The 19,648-nt window shown below is 54.8% G+C and overlaps 1 non-coding gene across 1 annotated transcript; it reads right to left on the bottom strand.

Annotated features, from left to right (window-relative positions):
- Nucleotides 1–1,081: 1,081 nt before the first annotated feature.
- On the bottom strand, nt 1,082–1,234 carry LOC129133432 (5.8S ribosomal RNA). Its single transcript, XR_008535971.2, has one exon. It is a non-coding gene; the product is annotated as a 5.8S ribosomal RNA (ribosomal RNA).
- Nucleotides 1,235–19,648: the final 18,414 nt, after the last annotated feature.

The following is a 19,648-nucleotide window of genomic DNA, read 5'->3' as shown; positions in this document are numbered from 1 at the left end:
GACCTGCTGCCCAGGGGCTGTAACACCCACCGCCACTCGTGCGGCGCTGGGCAACCTGCCCGCCAGAGGCCTTCCCAGCCGACCCGGAGCCGGTCGCGGTGCACGGCTGCGGAGGAAACGTGCCCTGCCAAGGCCCGCCGCCGGCCAGGCGGCGGTCCTCACGTCGGCCCGCCCCCCCCCCCCCCCCCGCCCCAGCCCACCCCCGCGGACAGGGTTCGCCCGGGGGAGGGCGGGGAGGCAGAGGCGAGGATCCGCCGAACCCACGCTGGCCGACCGCAACTCGCCGGGTTGAATCCTCCGGGTGGACTGCGCGGGCCCCACCCCTTTACCTCTTAACGGTTTCACGCCCTCTTGAACTCTCTCTTCAAAGTTCTTTTCAACTTTCCCTTACGGTACTTGTTGGCTATCAGTCTCATTCCTGTATTTAGCCTTAGATGGAGTTTACCACCCACTTTGGGCTGCATTCCCAAGCAACCCGACTCCGAGAAGCCCCGGGCCCGGCACGCCGGGGGGCCGCTACCGGCCTCACAACGTCCACTGGCTGCGGCCTCAATCACAAGGACATTGGTCCCCCGAGAGCGCTGCCAGGGAGGGGGGCTTCTGTACGCCACATGTCCCGTGCCGCACCGCGGGGCGGGAATTTGGCGCTGGGCTTTTCCCTCTTCACTTGCCGTTACTGAGGGAATCCTCGTTAGTTTCTTTTCCTCCGCTGACTAATATGCTTAAATTCAGCGGGCCGCTGCGCCACCGCATCCGCAGCACGGTCCCGGCGAGGACGAGCTCCGCCCCAGTGGCTCGCTCTGGTTGCAGGGAGCTACGGAGCTCTCCCCAAGTCTGCATTTAGGGGGACAAAGGCCCTGTGCGGCGACGACGACAACAACGACCGCGATGAGGACAACGCCTGCCGGGCCACAGGGAAGGGATCGAGGCCGCCTAGGGAAGCACTTCCCTCGCCGAACCCCTGACCACCTACCCTCCGGGCACCGGCGGGACACCGCCTCCACCGCCGCGAGCGACGGGCCTGCGAGGCGACCCCAGCTGCGCCACCCGGGTGGCCCCCGGACAGCGATTGATCGTCAAGCGACTCTCAGACAGGCGTAGCCCCGGGAGGAACCTGGGGCCGCAAGTGCGTTCAAAGTGTCGATGATCAATGTGTCCTGCAATTCACATTAATTCTCGCAGCTAGCTGCGTTCTTCATCGACGCACGAGCCGAGTGATCCACCGCTAAGAGTTTACTGCCTTTCGGGCACTGCTCACGCTGAGCGGTCCCTTTTTTTGTTACTCTGGCGCCGAGGATATGGGCGCGCGCACCTGGCTTTGACCGTACAAGCACACAGAAACGGAAGGGGAGGGAAAAAAACAACTGGAGCAAACTACGCTCTGAAGGCCAGCCAAGAAGTGCGGGAGCCCGCGCCCCCAACTGCCTCCCCCCGTGAGGGGAGATGCTGACCTCACAAACGCCGTCCTTCGGAGGCGGCCCAGGCGCCCGGGCTCGGCCCGGCCTCCGCGCGGAGGGCCACATGGCGCATGCCAAAGCGCAGGAGGGCGCGGCGGCCCGCCCGCTTCTCGCTTTCACAGGACGACCTGAGCCGGGTTCGCCAGTGCCCGAGGCCTGCTGGACGGCAGAACCAGCTGCCACTGGGGCCGCACTCCTGGGACTGCCGCCGCCACGTCGCACCGCCGGGGCCCCTTGCCGTGGGCACGCGCCCGGCGGAAGGCGGTATGGCGCTGAGCCAGGGGGCAACGCCCACTCTCCTCTTTTTCACGCGGAGACCGAGCAGGGAGAAGCGCCCCCGTGGCCGCCCCGCACGCCTTTCTGCGGCCCACACGCGGCCGGAAATGGCGATGGAGGACGCGACAAGCAGGGCCCAGGACGGGACCGCTGCTTGGTGACAGCGGGTGTCTTCTGGCTGACTGTCCCCACAGGGAGGGACGCCCGTCGAGCGGCGCTGCCACCGCTCGGCACGGGGTCGCACATGCTCCCAGGCCTCCACCGCCGGAGGGCCCACCAAGCGCTCGCCCCCCACAAGCGGGTGGGCGGTCGAGCCAGGGGACGGCTGGCGGACAACAGTGCCGCTGGTGCGCGTTCGAGGAGAATAGGCTGTCAAAGGGAGGAGAGGCACCGGACGCACCGGACACGGCACCGTGCTCGCCAGAGACCACGGCGGCAGTCCGAGGAGAGAGAGAGCGGGCAGGCCCCGGCGGCCATGACCCCGTGGCCGAGGAAGGGCAGAGAGCGCATGCTCTCTGCCAGCGTCGCCCATTACGACGAGGCGAGCGGGTCAGCCCCCAGGGCCGATCGCGCGCCGCAGCCTCTCTGTCGAGGCCGGGCCATGGAGAGGGGGGGACAGGGCGCCCCTCCTTGGTGCAGCGCGGTTGACCGCTGTGGCGTGCGGCGGGACAACGACAGCGACGGAGGTGCGCGGCCGGTGGCGATGGGACAACCACCGCAGGGGATCGGCGGGAGTAGCTGCTCCCCACCCCTCAGTGGCGCCCCGCACGGCCACCGCCTGGCAGGCCTGCCGCCACTGCCTCCAGCACTGCCACCGCCACGGTGGGCCGTGCCGAGCCGCCCGAGTCTTTAAACCGCCGCCCGTCCCCGCCAGCCCCTTTCAGCAAACCCGCAGCGTTTGACGACGCCGAGGGAAAAAACTGGGGGGATCACCAAGGCATGGAGTGCTAGGTACCTGGCCCTGGGGCGAGGGAAACGACCTGCATGGCCCCGCCGGGGTGCCTCCCCCGCTGACGCCCTCAGGAGAGCGTCCACGGGCGGGGGTGCGCCCGACATCTGCCGCCACCACCGCCACATGCTTCTCGGGGCCTGGGGTTTCCCTCAGTAGCCTGGCACTGTGCGTCCGAGAGGACCGCCATGGCTTGGGCCGCCCCGCCGGCGCAGGGGACGCGGGCCCGACCACCAAGCACACCTCGGGCGCGCGCACGCGCCACGAAGCGCGGCACGGAATGCCCGGAGGCCTCGGCCCTTGGAGTTTCTCTGCCACACATGAGCGGGGGGCTGCTCGGCCCAGGAGCGGGGAACTCTGCCGGTCGGCAAAAGCCCCGCTCCCCGATGCGGGAAGGGCCAGAGGAGCTGCCTCCTCTGAGCCCCGAAGGCGCCCCTGACACCCGGCTCCCTCGCCCATTTTACCTCAGCTGCCGACAGGTGCCACGGCCGGACAGCCATCGCTTGAGGGGTGAAGCAGCGAGGGAAGGGACGGGCCCGCCTCTGGGAGGGGCTGTGCCAAGCACCCCTCCCTCCTGGCGCACGGGTGGCTTTCTTGCGCGCACACCGAGGAGAGCCGAGCTCGGGAGAACTCAGGCTGTGCCAGGGCGCTGCAGGTGGCACACTGGCGACCGGTGTTCAGCGGCGCCAACCACGGCGGTGTGAGGCTCGGGGGCCCGCAGCTGCGCCCCCGCTCTCCGGCGGGCACAGACTGGCGGCAGACCGGCGCAAGGCCATGGTGGGGGGCCTGGTGGAGGGGGACGGAGGGGCAAGCCGTCGCGACGGCAGTGAGCATGCCATGCTTCTAGGCCTGGCTGCGACGTGTGGTGTAGCGCGGGAAGAGCCCCACCCACGCGCAAGGTGGCGGGTGCGCAGGGCGTGTGTGTGACACGCTTCGCCGCGCCGAGCGGCTTTTCCCCCCTCTCCCAATTCCGACGCCCCGCGCCCAGAGGTGCCGCGCGCCTCCGGTCTCTCTCTCTCTATGGGGCTGCAGCACGCAGTGAAGGGGAAGGGCATGTGGCCCCCAGTGGCGACCAGGGCCGGCGGCCGGGGGCTGAGCGTGCAAACGGAGTGGGTGTGTGAGTGACGCTGTGTGCGCGCAGCTGGCGGGATGGCCCAGCACAACGTGGCAGGCGCCAAGCCCCACCGGTAATGATCCTTCCGCAGGTCCACCTACTGAAACTTTGATACGACTTTTACTTCCTCTAGATAGTCAAGTTCGACCGTCTTCTCGACACTCCGGCAGGGCTGGGGCCGACTCTGCCGGGGCCGATCTCAGGACCTCACTAAACCATCCAATTGGTAGTAGCGACGGGCGGTGTCTACAAAGGGCAGGGACTTAATCAGCGCAAGCTTATGACCCGCTCTTACTGGGAATTCCTTGTTCACGGGGAAGAATTGCAATCCCCGATCCCCATCACCAATGGGGTTCAACGGGTTACCCGCGCCTGCCGGCGGAGGGTAGGCACAAGCTGAGCCAGTCAGTGTAGCGCGCGTGCGGCCCCAGACATCTAAGGGCATCACAGACCTGTTATTGCTCAATCTCGGGTGGCTGAACGACACTTGTCCCCTTAAGAAGTTGGACGCCGACCGCTCGGGGGTCGCGTAACTAGTTAGCATGCCAGAGTCTCGTTCCTTATCGGAATTAACCAGGCAAATCGCTCCACCAACTAAGAACGGCCATGCACCACCACCCACGGACTCGAGAAAGAGCTCTCAGTCTGTTAATCCTGTCCGTGTCCAGGCTGGGTGAGGTTTCCCGTGTTGAGTCAAATTAAGCCGCAGGCTCCACTCCTGTTGGTGCCCTTCCATCAATTCCTTTAAGTTTCAGCTTTGCAACCATACTCCCCCTGGAACCCAAAGACTTGGGTTTCCCGGGAGCTGCCCGGCGGGTCATGGGAATAACGCCGCCGGATCGCCAGTCGGCATTGTTTATGGTCGGAACTACGACGGTATCTGATCGTCTTCAAACCTCCGACTTTGGTTCTTGATTAATGAAAACATTCTTGGCAAATGCTTTCGCTCTAGGTCGTCTTGCGCCAGTCCAAGAATTTCACCTCTAGCGGCACAATATGAATGCCCCCGGCCGTCCCTCTTAATCCTGGCCCCGTTTCCGAAAACCAACAAAATAGAACCGAAATCCTATTCCATTATTCCTAGCTGCAGTATGCCGGCGGCCGGCCTGCTTTGAACACTCTAATTTTCTCAAAGTAAACCCTTTGAACCCCACGGACACTCAGCTAAGAGCATCGAGGGGGCGCCGAGAGGCAGGGGCTGGGACAGGCGGTGGCTCACCTCGCGGTGGACCGCCAGCTCGATCCCAAGATCCAAATACGAGCTTTTTAACTGCAGCAACTTCAACATACGCTATTGGAGCTGGAATTACCGCGGCTGCTGGCACCAGACTTGCCCTCCAATGGATCTTCGCTCAAGGATTTAAAGTGCGCTCATTCCAATTACAGGGCCTCGAAAGAGTCCTGTATTGTTATTTTTTGTCACTACCTCCCCAGGTCGGGAGTGGGTAATTTGCGCGCCTGCTGCCTTCCTTGGATGTGGTAGCCGTTTCTCAGGCTCCCAATCCAGAATCGAACCCTGATTCCCCGTCACCCGTGGTCACCATGGTAGGCACAGACAGTACCATCGAAAGTTGATAGGGCAGACATTCGAATGGGTCGTCGCCGCCGCGGGGGTGTGTGATCGGCTCGAGGTTATCTAGAGTCACCAAAGCTGCTGGGCATGCCCAGGTTGGTTTTGGTCTGATAAATGCACGCGTGCCCGGAGGTTGGCGCTCGTTGGCATGTATTAGCTCTAGAATTACCACAGTTATCCCAGGAGCGGGAGAGGAGAGACCAAAGGAACCATAACTGATTTAATGAGCCATTCGCAGTTTCACTGTACCTCCCGTGTGTACTTAGACATGCATGGCTTAAGCTTTGAGACAAGCATATGCTACTGGCAGGATCAACCAGGTAGCCGCTGCCCATGGTGGCGCTGTGAAGCGTTGCGCTAGTGCCCAGACAGAGTGCCCGGACGCGCCCGGCCCGCCGGCGAACTCGCCCCGCGCCAAACCCCGACCACCCCGGGCTTCTTTCACCGCTCCGACCCGCGGGAGCGGCATCACGGATGAAGACATGGCGGGGGGTGGGGGAGTGGCGGTGACGGGCGCTGGTGGCAGGGACGGAGGCCAGGGGCATCGCGGCCCGGCGGCGCCTGGGGCGTGGAACGGCGCCACGCGTGAGAGACGCCCCTCGGCGACGGCCAATCCTGGTGGCCGGCCCTTCCCACGATGCCACGGGCAAGGAGCCGGGACCGCTGCGCAGCTTTTCGCCACTCGGACGGAGCACGAGGCTTCATCTCTCTCTCTCTCTCTCGTGCTTTTTTTGCCGGGGCCCGCGCCCCGGTTCGAGACACGGCCTCGTGCTCAAAATGACGCGTGCAGCGCGCGGAATGGGGCTCGGCTGGCGCTGACCCGCCCCCCCACCAAAACTGAGAAAAACCCGCCCGCCAAAAGGTCGCGGGCGAGCGACCGGACGCCGGCGAGGTTGGGCCGAGCGGGGCCCCGCTCACAGGGAGCAAGCCCCGTCTCGGCGCATCCCCCCACCGGGCCTCGCGGAAAGCACCGGATGTGCTAGAGGAGGCAGTGACCCAACGAGGCGGGCGCAGCCCAGACACCGAGGCCCCTTTTCAGCCGGGGCAGCTCGCTCTGCAGCAGGCGGTGGAACGGCAAAGGAGCGCACGGACCGGGGTCTGTTGCACCCACGTCCGCGCCGCATCAGGTTCGGGCACTTTCACCCTCTCTCTTTTCTCTCTCGCCTCTCTCCCTTCTCGCAGCTCAGCTCCAGCCGCACCACCGCCCGGCGCTGCTCGTGGCCGGCACCCACACGGGCGCTACCCGGACTAGGGCCAGCACTGGCACCTCACGTGGTTTTTTTAAAGACACCTGAAGGCTCGCAGGGCCACGCAGCCGTCACACAGCTCGGGAAAGTAAAGACGCCCTTCCCCAGGCCATTGGGAGGGGCAACACCTCACCTGCGACGGGAAGCGAATTGGAAAGGAGACCACCCTGCCCGAGCACCGGACCCCCCCCCCCCGCTGTGGCTTCCCTGTGACAGAGAAGCCTCGGAAGGAGAGCCGGCCTGCCGGGGGCCCTCTCCGACACCACCCGAAAAGCCACATCGATCAGGCGCGGCTCTGGGAAGGAGCTGCTTGAACAGCGACCAGGGCCCCACGGCCACGGTCCTGGGACAACGGCGACGGCCACCCAGCCCACCTGTGGATCGGATTGCTCGGGGCAGCAGAGGAGCGCTGGGGGTGCCGCCACCCGCCCGCAGCCAACAACGGCTCCCCTTTTGGCTAGGCAACGGCGGGACTGGACCGGCCCCCGCCTGGCCAGGGGGGACTCGGCGGCTCCCCCCGCCTCTTTACGGCCCGGGGAACCCGGCCGAGAGTGCGAGAAAAAGTGCCACCAACCTGGCGGCACAGGCCACCGGCTTTCGCCCAGCCTCGTGGCGGTCGGCTTTCCCTTCCAGAAAAAAAAGCTGGGGGACAGCATGACAAAAAAGGCACACGGAGGCGCCTTCGCAACGACCCATGCCAGCCACAGGGGCCGCGGGGGCGGGCCCCGGGGGGGGGAAGCCGAGGTACGCGCCTCACTGCCTCCCCACGACGGACCCACCGGCATCCCACTCGCGGCTTCGTCGCAACGCTTCTCGGTGCCGCGGCTTAGGGCTGCGAGAGAAAATTAAAAAGGCCCGCGGAGGCCTGGCGGGCGCCCCCCAACTCTGCCCACCTCAACAAAAAGCAACGGACCCGGCGCGGCAAACCCGGCCCTGCCCAGCAGAAGCGGCTCAGTCGATCCGGCCACGACCGAGGTAGGCGAGGCGCTGCCGCCTCGCCCAGGACCAGTCCGGGGGGGCTCTCCATCGGGTGCCGGGCCCGTAAAAAAAAAAAAAAAAACTAGGCCAAAAAATTCTGCCCGCCACAACTCAGGTCCCCAGCTTAAGGCCGAGGAAGGGGGCCGGCTTCAACAACACGGGCTGGGGACCTCCGCCGCCACCAAGGCGGACTGACGGGCCCAAAACAACAGCAAATGATTCTGGAGCAGAGGCATTGCTTGGAGAAAACTCTCCCCTGCTTTGTCTGGGCAATCCTTAACCAGTGTGTCACATGGCTCTTGCTGCCAATTTCTTGCTCAACACTGTGATAGATCAATCTCATTCGTGCTAACAATTGTAACTATATTTTAAATATTTTAGAAAATATTTGTTAAAAAGTAAGAGAGGAAAAGAATATGGAATTAGTGTCACAAAACAGACGTTTTCAGATGTTCATGAGAAAATAGGATGCAGGATGTAGTTTGAGATAAGTAACATCCCAAAAGGCAATAGGCCTCAGGATAATTAAGGAATCAGCCTTGAAATGGACAAAATTGAGATGATTCCAGGTATCGATGAAATCATAAGGCTTCTTTTTGGAATATAATGCTGGCTTCTATAACACAAGACTTGGGGTGCATGTGCAGCTTGTGGGGTTGTTCAAAGGACAGTGATGATGAGGAGAAGCCTTTGTGGGAAGCGACCTCCAAAACCAAAAGACCCCTTAGAAACAAGCAGGCATGCACTGTGCAGTACAGTGACATAGATTTCAAGAATCAAAAATAGGAGGAGATTGACAGAAAATTATTGAGGAATATGTATTAGCATCCAGTCTAGAAGTTGTCTTTGGATTCTTTATCTTTTGAATGGGAGGCAGGGTGAGAAAACCCCCCTGTATCCTGACTGGTTTTGCTTATGCTTTATCCAAACCACTGCCAAATTATTTTGTATCTGCTTGATTATATTTGATTGCATGATTTCATATAAAATTGCTGCTCAATTAAAATTGCTGCTCAATTCTAATGTTGGTTTATTAAATTAGACGTATAGGGACCTCATTCATAACAACAGCTCACCTCAGTCACCTACCCGTTGGGACTGTGCTTTCTACTGAGCCAGCCCTGCCAGAAAAGCAGCTTCAAACACACCTCCAAGAAGGCACTGATCCAGATAAAGCACATCCATTCCCCTCTGCCCAGGGCCAGTCCCCTGTACATCTGGCAGCCTGCAAAATCTAACACCCCCTCAGGGTCCAACACATTGTTCCAGCCCAAAGCATAAAGGCAATTTGTTTTGTTAAAGCTGAAGTCATTCCTGCAGGTCCTCGGCCTTCCAAGGCCAACGCTGCCACTCCGGAGGGAATCCTGTGACCCCGAGCATTTGATGGTGACCACACCAAAGCAAGAGGTGGCTCCTTCAGAGGGAGAATGGCACATGGCAATGCTGTGCTTTTGTGTGCCCAGCCTTCCCCCCATTGTTTCAGCAATGGCAGCTACACTTAGGCACCTTCAGCAGAGCTTATTTGTGTTGGCTGAGTGCAGATCAGGACTCCCAGCCCACCTCTAACAGCAGCTTGCAATGACAACAGCACCTGCACACTGAGGTATTTGGCTGGAGGCAAGCCTGTCACAAGCACACACCCTCTTCCAACTTCCCATCAAACAGAAAGGAGAAGAGCAGGAAAAGGCTACCTTTGGACCAGTCTTCCCCAGCTCTACACATGGGCCAATTCTGGGTAGAAAACTCCCGCCAGTGCTGGCCTTCTTCTTCATGTTGAGAAACTTCTCCCACAGGAACTTAGAGGGAAGCAGCTGAAAGGCAAAAATAAACCAGCTAGAGCCTCAGAGTTGGGCTTGTTCACAAAGGCTTTGCTTGAACAAGTGGCACTGGTGAACAATTTGTGGTCACATTGTCCAGGACAGTCCTGGAAGCCCTGGAAGTTGCTTGCTGAAATACTCAGCACCAATAATTTAACAATACAGAGTGCAATACACATACTCCAACCACATGGCTCTGTCCCATCAGCTTCTCCGTGATTGCATGTGACATGGTTGGGGATTTCTGCTCTTTGGGCATTTCTTTCCTCTTTAGGTTCATTGCATTGAGGCAGTGACCTTTTCAAAGAATGGGGAGCAGCTCTCAGAACTGCCCTGACTCCATCCCTGTACAGCACTGAGAACTCACAGCAAGGAGATATCACTGCTGGGTGAGTCCAAGAGAGGCAAGAAAGGAACGCTGCACCAACTCTGAGGAGCACAGGAATGTGTCCAAGTTGTAGTTCTCTCTGGTAATTAGCATTTGTTTTCTCTCTCTGGGCTCACAGACCCCTGCAGAGAAGAAAACAGAGGGATCTCCTGGACAGAGCCTCAGCACTGGGGCATCTTCAGTCAAGTGAGCTCCAGACACCAAGGGACATTTGTGGCCCTGGCTCCAGGGAGCAGGTAAGAACTGTACAGCCCTCAAGATTCCTACCAATCCAGAGCTTTCAAGAGAAGCCAACTCCTTTGGGAGAGATACCATCAACACATGGTAAACCAAAATCAGGGGACAATTCCCAGCACAGGAAGATTTCCACCATCCTGCAGAACAAAGGTGTGATGGTCTTCACAGGGGTTTTACGATGAGGGAAGAGACGAGGATCTGACTCCATGGTTCAGCAGGCTTGATTTATTATTTTGTGATATATAATATATTAAAACTACACTAAAAGAATAGAAGAAAGGATTTCATCAGAAGGCTAGCTAAGAATAGAAGAGGAAGGAATGATAACAAAGGCTTCTGGCCTGGACTCTCTGTCTGAGCCAGCTGGGCTGTGATTGGCCATTAATTACCAACCTCCAACATGGGCCAATCAAAGATCCACCTGTTGCATTCCACAGCAGCTGATAATCATTGTTTACATTTTATTCCTGAGGCTTCTCAGCTTCTCAGGAGGAAAAATCCTAAGGAAAGGATTTTTCATACAAGATATCTGGGACACAAAGGTGCTGAGACATTTTCTTCTGGACGTGCTGCAGCAGATAACTTGCTTTGCTGTACACTGTGTCTGCAGGGCTGGATCCGTGCCCACACAGGAGCTGGGAGAGAACAGCTGCTTTGGAAGCTCTTCCAGCTGGGACCAGCCCTGTCTCACTGGGCTTTGGGCAGAGTTTGAGCTTCCCCCCCAGCATGCTCAGGTGCCCAAGGGCAGCTTGGTCTTGACACCAGCAGGGGGCTATTTACAAATCACAAACGGGACAGGACTGCTGTGGAACTGCCTTGAGCTGTTTTATTTTCCAGCATCACTCTCATTACATGGTTATGACAATGGGAACATGCCAGCAGCTCACATCCCAGGCAGCAGACCAAGAACTTAATGATACAACTTCCTTTATAAGTTTCTTGACCAATCACACAAAGCAAAAGCACATTGACAGTAGTTCTAGCCAACCACTATAAGCACACATACCTTTGGTTTAAACAATTGTTGATTATTTTGAATACAATACTTGCTTGTAAGCCTTAAAGCACAATGCACAGAGCTCCGTTATTAAGCCTTAACCCTCCTAATATCTTGCTAGATAAACTTTTCTGTAGCTTAGAGAGTTATTCTAGACAAGCCTTAATACACAGACCATTGTTCTATTTGTCCTTGCTTTTAAATATTTTTCTGCTGACCAAATTCATGGTTACTGCTTAGCTCTAATCACAGTTCTACTGTATCTGAGGCTTGCCTTTTGCAGCTTTCCCAAAACCCTCTGATTTTGTGGATTCCCACAATTCCCCCTCTCTGTTTATCTCAGAAGAAACTTTCATAATTGTGTGGTTTATTACTTGCGTTTTGTAGCCTTACTAGAATATTTCTGCCTATTACCTACTTAAAGCATTTTCTTGCTTGCACTAAAGCAGGGGCAGGGAGAGCAGGGACACCAGGGCAGTTTGCAGCCTTAACACAGCCCAGTGGGTACTTACAGTGAAAGATGTCAGTCATTCTCTGGACAAAAGACGAGGTGTCGAGGTCTTCTTTGGGAATCCAGAAGCCATTTTGAAGGCAGGATCTCCCAGAAGAGTGACAATGCCTCAACAAAACTGGAAGAAGCAACAATGGAACTCTGAAAATCCAGAACCCAGTTCATGGCAGATTCAAGGCATATACTGGTGCTAAAAATTTTCTATGATTTGAAAGTAGCTAAGTGCTTGTTTGGTGTAAGTAGCTAGTATGTTAGGCCTCTAGTTGGACTTTATTTGAACTATAGGGCTGCCTTGTGCAATTCAAAGATGGATCATACTGAAACCTGGAGCTAAAAATCTGAACATTAAGAATAGTTAGAACAGACAAAGCTGCAGTTTAAATATTACTTTTAAATAGCTAGAGTGGATATCCTCTTCTTTAGGCTAAAGCACCCCTGCTCTCTCAGCTGCTCCTCACAGGACATGGGAGGGACTGGAATGTTATGGCTAATGGCTTAAAAATTGTTATAAAGGACTTTCTGCCCATTGGGACAAAACTGTATAAAGAGGCTGAGACCACCCAAGCCCACCCTTCCCTGAAAATGCCTCTGGACTGGAACTTGGCACTGTGAGTTAAGCTGCCGAAGGGAACTTGAGACAAGACAAAGGTGACGCTATTGTCCCATTAGCTCAGGGCTGGGGAGAAGTAAACAAGGCTGCAGAGAAAAACCTATCCACAACAAAGCCAAACCCAGCAGCTGTCCTGAAAATCAGCTCTGTCTGGCTTCAAGGTGGGCAAGTCATAGCCACAGACTCGTCTGCTGAGGCCAGGTTTGCACACAAACCTCCCATCAAAGACCTCCACAGTGCCCCCAGACCCATTCCTGAGGCCTTGCACCAGACGACTGCAGGGCATGCAAAGTAACACAACAGATCTGAAAATCCAGAAGCCAATTGATGGCAGACTCAAAGGACAGACAGATGCTAAAGATTTTCTATTATTTCAAAGTAGCAATAGACAGAGTCCAACTTGCCCCACCCCAGGGAGGCAGCTGGGAGGTCCCACCTTGCCCAAATCCGCATGAATCCATTGGAGTCTTACGTTTTGCGAGACCTCACCACAGAGAAGACCAGAAGAGGATTTGATGGTATGCCAATGGGATCCATGGAATGGTGATGTTTTTCACTTCATCTGTCTCTGTCACTCTCCTTCTTCCCCTTCTTCCCAACCCCCCATCCCCATCCCCCCCCCCGCTTCTTTTCTTTCTCTTTCTCTCTATCTTCCTCCTATTTACTGTTATATAAAATCCAGACTATTGATTTTGGCATATGGTCTCGTTTGCACCTCAATTCACAGGCCTCTCTCTAATAATTGTAATAACCAGATGATAACAACCCACTGAAACTTGATGAAACTTGAACAGACCTCATTCACCTTTAAGCAGTTTAAGCAACCACTAGACGGGAAAAAAAGTATAGACCAGTTCATTTAGAAAATGTTGCATTCCTTCAGTGCAAAAAAAAAAGCACAATCAGTAGAGCATATATTGTTCATCCACTCAGCTGTGCATTCTGGTGGTGTTCACAGGGGTCTTAGGATGAGGGAAGAGATGAGGATCTGACTCTTGATTTATTATTTGATGATATATATTCTATTAAAATTATACTAAAAGAATAGAAGAAAGGATTTCATCAGAAGGCTAGCTAAGAATAGAAAAAGAAAGAATGAATAACAAAAGCTTGTGTCTCAGACAGAGAGTCCAAGCCAGCTGACTGTGAGTGGCCATTAATTAGAAACAACTCTAGGAGACCAATCACAGATGCACCTGTTGCATTCCACAGCAGCAGATAACCATTGTTTACATTTTGTTCCTGAGGTTTCTCAGCTTCTCAGGAGAAAAAACCCAAAGGAAAGGTTTTTTCATAAAACATATCTTTGACAGTACAGACCACTGAACTGCTGCACCAGAAGACGGGCATTATCCCATTATCCTGTATTTCCCTTTGGCATTCTCTCTCAGAGCGCAGATGAGACTAAACCAAAAAGTTCAACTTGAGTCAATCTTTACCTTCAAAGGAAATTCAGGAACTTTCTGCAGAGGCCAATGCTCTGCACACTGATGAACTCCTTGCAGAGGCCAATGCTCTGCACGTTCAGGAACTTTGCAGAGGCCAATGCTCCGAGAACAATTCCCCTGGCGAATCGCCCGGTGAAGCCGCCTGCAGGAGCCCAGGCTGCGCACAAGCAGCCAGGGCCGCGTTCTCAGGCAACTGAGGCCGCGCCGCTGTCACAGACGCTGCCGCCGCCTTCGTGGTTTCCAGGCAGCCGCGGAACCCGGCAGCCGCCGCCCTTTCCCGGCTCCTGCCCCTCCCGGCCCCGCACGCCCCCCAAGATGCTGCCGGGGCTCGGGGGCTTCGTCGGCCTGGGCTGGGGCTCGGCCTCCCCTGCGGGACAAGGTGAGGGGGGGTCCCCGGGGGTCGTGTCCGCCCGGGAGCGTGGGTGAGTCCCCCATGTCCCCCCCAAGCCGGGCTCACCCCCTTTTCTCTGCCCAGAGCTCCTGAGCCAGCTCCTGCTGCCCCCTGGGAGGGGCTTTGGGGAGCCCCCCGGGGACCCCCTTGAATGCCCATTCCTGGGCACTGGGACCCTTCGCATCTCCTTCCCCAGCTGCAGGACCCCCTGCACCCCCTTATCCTGCCCCGACACCCCCTGCACCCCCTTTCCCGGGTATCCTCCTCTCCTGGCCCCTGGATCCCCCGTTTCCATGAGCCCGGGGACCCCCGGACCCCATTTCCGGCCAGCCCGGGGCACCTCAGCCCCAGGCCTTCCTTTGCCCGGCGAGCGGTGACGTCACTGCAGACTCGGGCCGCCATTGGCGAGCAGCAAAGAGCGGCGCCAATGGCGGGGCCGGAGGCGGCTCAGGGGCCGTGAAGAGCCTTGAGCTGTGAGGGGCCCTGAGGGGCCATGAAGGGCCGTGAGGTGTCACTCTTGCGCCCAGAATGACACAGGAACAGGCAGGAGGCAGTATTGCAGAAAGACTAAAAGAAGGTTTAATTCAAGAGAACCGTGCGGTTTTTGTAGAGTGATTCGATATATTCTGTTTTATTGGCTCGTTAACAAAACCATTCTTTAGACACCGTCCTTGAGAAGAAGAGAAAGATGAAGCAGAAGAACACCACCTGCAGATTGTTTATACTGAAGTTCTCACATTCTTACAACTTGCTAATAATTCTCACAAGCTGCTGTGAGAAACACTTGCTTTTTCTCTCTCTGTGCCATGGCATCCACAGTGAGGGGCTGTGAGGGGTCTTGGGCAACTGTGAGGGAGCCATGAGGGGCCTGTGAGGGACCATGGGGAACTGTGTGGTGTTATCTTTTTATACTAAAAACTACGTGTCCACTATTTACAATAACTTCTCAATACTTATCACCTATGTTAGACAGTGAGTTTTTACTCTAAACTAATCTAAAAATGCCAACATCACTTAAAAGATGGAGGAAGAAGGAAAGGAAGGAAAGGAAGGAAAGGAAGGAAAGGAAGGAAGGAAGGAAGGAAGGAAGGAAGGAAGGAAGGAAGGAAGGAAGGAAGGAAGGAAGGAAGGAAGGAAGGAAGGAAGGAAGGAAGGAAGGAAGGAAGGAAGGAAGGAAGGAAGGAAGGAAGGAAGGGTGATAAATGAATTCACTGGATTCAAGGATCATACAATTATAAATATATTATTTTTATTATGCAAGCAAGAATAAGCAAAGTTCAGCGCTGGGCGGCCAGGAGTCTCTGCTCCTCTAGGCTCGCACCGTTCCTATCCCCAAAGTCCACCTTTTATTGCCTTTTTCTCCCGGGTCCAGGGATGACGTGGTCTGTCTTTTGCGCTTGCTCGTTCAGTTGCTAGGGGGTCTTTTTCTGCCTTCTGGTGGTCGTGGGATGAAGGCTCCAAGTCTTCCTCTTTGAACCGCTGAGTGAACTTTTCCTTCTAAGGCATACCTATACAGTGGAATTTTCAGAACACTATACGATTCCTGCAAGCCTAAGCAATTCTTGTGAGTTTAGGGATTGTTATTACAGCTCTCCTCTGTGACCTCTTAGGTGAACTTTTCTTTACCATGGAATTCCCAAAGCACTATACGATTCCTGCAAGCCAAGCAACCATATGTGAACCATATGTGGCTATACATTTAAGATTCAAGCAGTTTTAGCTATTTAGTTATTGCTTTGATATTGTATAATTATTTAGCTATTGATTAGATTAATGAACAAACGTATTGCTACTTATTACATAGTGCACCTAAATCAGTACTAAAATGTTATAAATGAGAAACTTGACTAGGCCAATATTCAAGCAGCAATCAATTTATTAATTAATATGGTAAAACTATTAATTAATATGAGCAATACAGCGCTGGGTACAGCAAGGGAAGCTTTCCCTCCAGCTGCACACCGTTTTTTGAGGCTTACAGGTATTTATATGGGCACTTATAATCTTTCTCAGCAGTTTCTTTTCCCAATTTTTACTCATCAGCAGTTTCTCTTCCCAGTTTTTACATCACATTTCTATAAACTATTGTGATTTAGTTTTTCTCAGGATGTATCCCAGAAAAAGCGTATCCCAGGTGGTGGGGGGGTCCAACTTCCCAACGAAGAAAGAAGTCTCCCAGCTGGTGGGGTCCAAATTCCAGACATGGCTTTACCTTTTGACTGCAAGGACTATAAATCTCATAACAGTGATGTGCAGCTTCCCTTGGTTGAAACTATTAGTCCTTGCGTTGATGTTCATATTCCTTTCTCAAGCTGCTTTTCATGTTTTGTCAAGGCATGAGATAAGCATGTTTCCTTTTTATATATTCTAAAGCTATAGTTTCAAAGATCCTTTCTACAAGAAATATTCTAAAATAATGCTTCAAAAGGTTATTACTGCAAAACCCTTTAAGGCTTAGCTCCAAGGAGAAAGTTCCTGTCAAAAAGCAACATCCTCAAAGCTTTAATTCAAATGATGCTAAATCAACTTAAGATTTATAAAGGTTAATTGTGAACAAAGGATAGGTTCAAAGGCCTTCTTCCGTGCTTTACTTTCCTCAGTTATTATCAGAATTCGACTTTATAAGTGTCCCATGCTTGGTTTCCACACATATTGCAATCACAAATGCACGCGTTGCCTGTGTGTACCTGACACGAAACACGCCTTTGCATTTCACAAAAGGAGAGAAAGGAGAGCGATTTAGAAAGATGCATCACCAATTGCCTAAATTGTTTATCATCTTGCAGATCTGCACTTGCTGGGCAGCCCCATTTTACACCAGAGACCTGGAGAACCACTCCCAGCAATTGGGAAAATGAGAAGTTGCTCCATCCACCCATAGATGAAGTCTCCAAATTTGCCCCAAAAGTGGCTCCAGCTTTTATAGGCCAAAAAGAGCAAGTCCAAGTGACTTGATGATATTTTTAGCCCAGAAAGCCCTGCTGCTGATGGCACACTTCACAATCAGCAGGGGACACAGCTAGGCCAAAGCCCAGACCTCTGCTGGGAGTCTTTCTCCTCAAACACCCTTCAAACAAGCCTCCATGCAAGTCAGTTCGGAAAGTTTCTTCAAAGGAGACATTGCTGGCACATAACTACACAGGGTGTATGGGAAAGATTCTAAAGCAGCCGCTCTGGAGTCAAAGAGCCAGCACTAAGAGTCCCTCTCATCTATTTGTAGCTAAATCACACTTTGGGCGACTTGAAGGAGTTTGGAAGGAGCTAGAGAGCGGACCTCTGATTTTTTTAGATGATGCCATTGCTTTTTCTTCTCTTCTACAGAGACAGGAAGGCTGAGTTTGGCTCCCATCTCCAGCGCACGGCTCACAGGGCCGCAAGACTTGTAGTTCCAAGAGCTTTGAAGGACTTCTTGGCCAAGAAGACACGGCCAACAAGGATATTTCTGTTTTGGACCCAATCCTTCAAGGTTTCCTCTTAGGGACTCATGCTCTCGGGGTCTCTAGCTGCTCAGAGTGAGCCCGAGATAAGTTAGAAAGTCTCTTTTCCCAGCCCGGCGGTGGAAGAAGGAGTCAGAGCTCTTCATTTCTCGGTCTCAAGGTTGTTCATTGTATCTTATCTATAAAATTCTTTCTCCTGTCCTGCCGAGGTCCGCTCAGCAAGACAGTCTAAGGCACTCTGCCTCCCCCGGGGCGGTGTTATCTTCTTCTACTAAAAACAACTCCCTGTACAATATTTACAATGACTTTCCAATACCTATCATCTACGTTAGACAGTGAGCTTCTACTCTAAACCAATTGAAAAGTGCCAACATCACAGCAGAAGACGGAGGCCAAGAAGAAGAAGGAGAAAGGCTGGACATGCCCAGATTCCTCCATCTTGCCCCCTGAAGCCCCATTCTAAAAACCCCCCAAATCTATTTTTCCACTCTGTGCTAAATTCACTATCATTTTGTGGCTTGCCATTCTGCATACAAGGTTGGGAATTGTTTTTTCCAAGGGCTAAATCAAAGGCACAGGGATCTTGGGCTCTATGCCAAGGTCTCTGAGCCCTCTGACAGGGTCTCGAGTCCTGCAGGGCAGCCCAAGGAATTTCCTGGGTTCCCACATCATGCTACAGTGGAAGCTTCCTTAGCCAATCATGCCATGATACAACAAACCTACAGCACTGCATCCTAAACTTCTTGTTTACCATTGGAACTACTTTGATTTTTTCCAGATCTTGAACTCTAAAACTTGAAACTTTCCTCCACTTCAACTTTCCTCCCCGTGTCTCTGCTATAAACTAGAAATCCGCATTCTCGCTTCTAGCACCTGAGTTTGGAAGCCCTTTCCAAGGTCTCAGCTCAAATGCTGTGTTTAATTCTAACCTTGCCGACAAGACCAAAGGTCTTAGATTTCCCTGCATTTGGGTTTCCAACAACACTGATGCTGTTAGTTGCAGAGTGCCCGGGATCCGTCTTGCCAGTCAGCTCTGGCAGGAGGAAGGTGGCTGCCAGGGGGCTGCTTGTGGCCTCTGACAGCCCCATTGCTCAGGGCTTGCCAGCGCCCCAGCCCCTCAGGCCCTGCCCCAGCCCGGCCAAGCTGCCCGGCAGCAGCGCCGCAGCCCCACAGCAGCTCCAGAGCAGCCCCATCCAGAGGCACCTGGGAGCCCTCAGCAAGGCAGGCAGCAGCAGACGGGCGGGAGGAGACGGATGGCGCTTCCTGCCTGGCACAGGGCTTGTGGCCATCTCCAGGCACCGCTCTGGCAGGGATCCCCGCAGCTCCGGCCCCTGCCCAGCCGCTCTGTGGGCAGCACAAAGGCTTCAGCAGAACCACCAAAGGCCAAGGGGCTTCTGGCCATCTTCCCCGCAGCACTGCACGCCGGGGCAGCTGGCTGAGCACAAGCACCCTTTTCCCTCTCCTCCCCTATGCCCTGCGGACCCTGGGCAGCAAAAGAAAGATCTTGGGAGTCTGTGTATTATAACATAGTCTATATTTACATTGTCAAGGAAAAGAAAAAAAATGAAAAGAACATGCTTGAAGAAAAAGAAAATTCTTCCTGACTCAGGTGGCCCCAGCAAAAAGAGCTTCTGGGATCAGCTCTCCTCAGAGCTCCGGCAGGGCAGGCAGCCGAGCCGTGAGAGACGAGGCCGTGTCTTCCACGCCCTGCGCAGGTGATTTCGGAGCCACTGGAAGCTGGAGATGGGAGCCCGCTCTCCTGCCTTGAGGATGCACAGTGTTTGAATTGCCAGGCTTCCGACGGCGAGGCTGATGTCATTTGTTTGGTCTTCAAGGGCTGCAAGAGACAGGAAGAGCGGCACGGTCAGAAGCTGGAGCTGCGGGGAGCTGAGGAGAGCCCCCTGCCAGGGCCATCGCAGCTGGGTTTTGCCATGGCCAGGAGGGAGCAGGGAGCAAGGGGATCAGCCTGAAGCTTCTGGCCAAGAATGGGCCACGAGGCCCTGAAATCTCAGGGTGCTCTGCTCCTTGGGGCAGGGCTTGCAGCTGTCCCCGGCAGCCCCCGCTGTCAGCCCGCTGGCCTCACTCACCAGTGCAGATCAGCTGCAGCTCTTGCTGCTGCCCCCGCAGGTGCCGCCCGGCCATGCCTGTGAACACAGAACCTGTCAGGGCGCCAGCGGCACAGCTCCCTGCCGGCGGCGCTGCCGGCGCTGTGGCCACA

Source organism: Agelaius phoeniceus, chromosome 7, assembly GCF_051311805.1.
Source record: "Agelaius phoeniceus isolate bAgePho1 chromosome 7, bAgePho1.hap1, whole genome shotgun sequence".
Taxonomy (NCBI): Eukaryota; Metazoa; Chordata; class Aves; order Passeriformes; family Icteridae; genus Agelaius; species Agelaius phoeniceus.
This window is presented reverse-complemented; position numbering and strand designations above follow the sequence as displayed.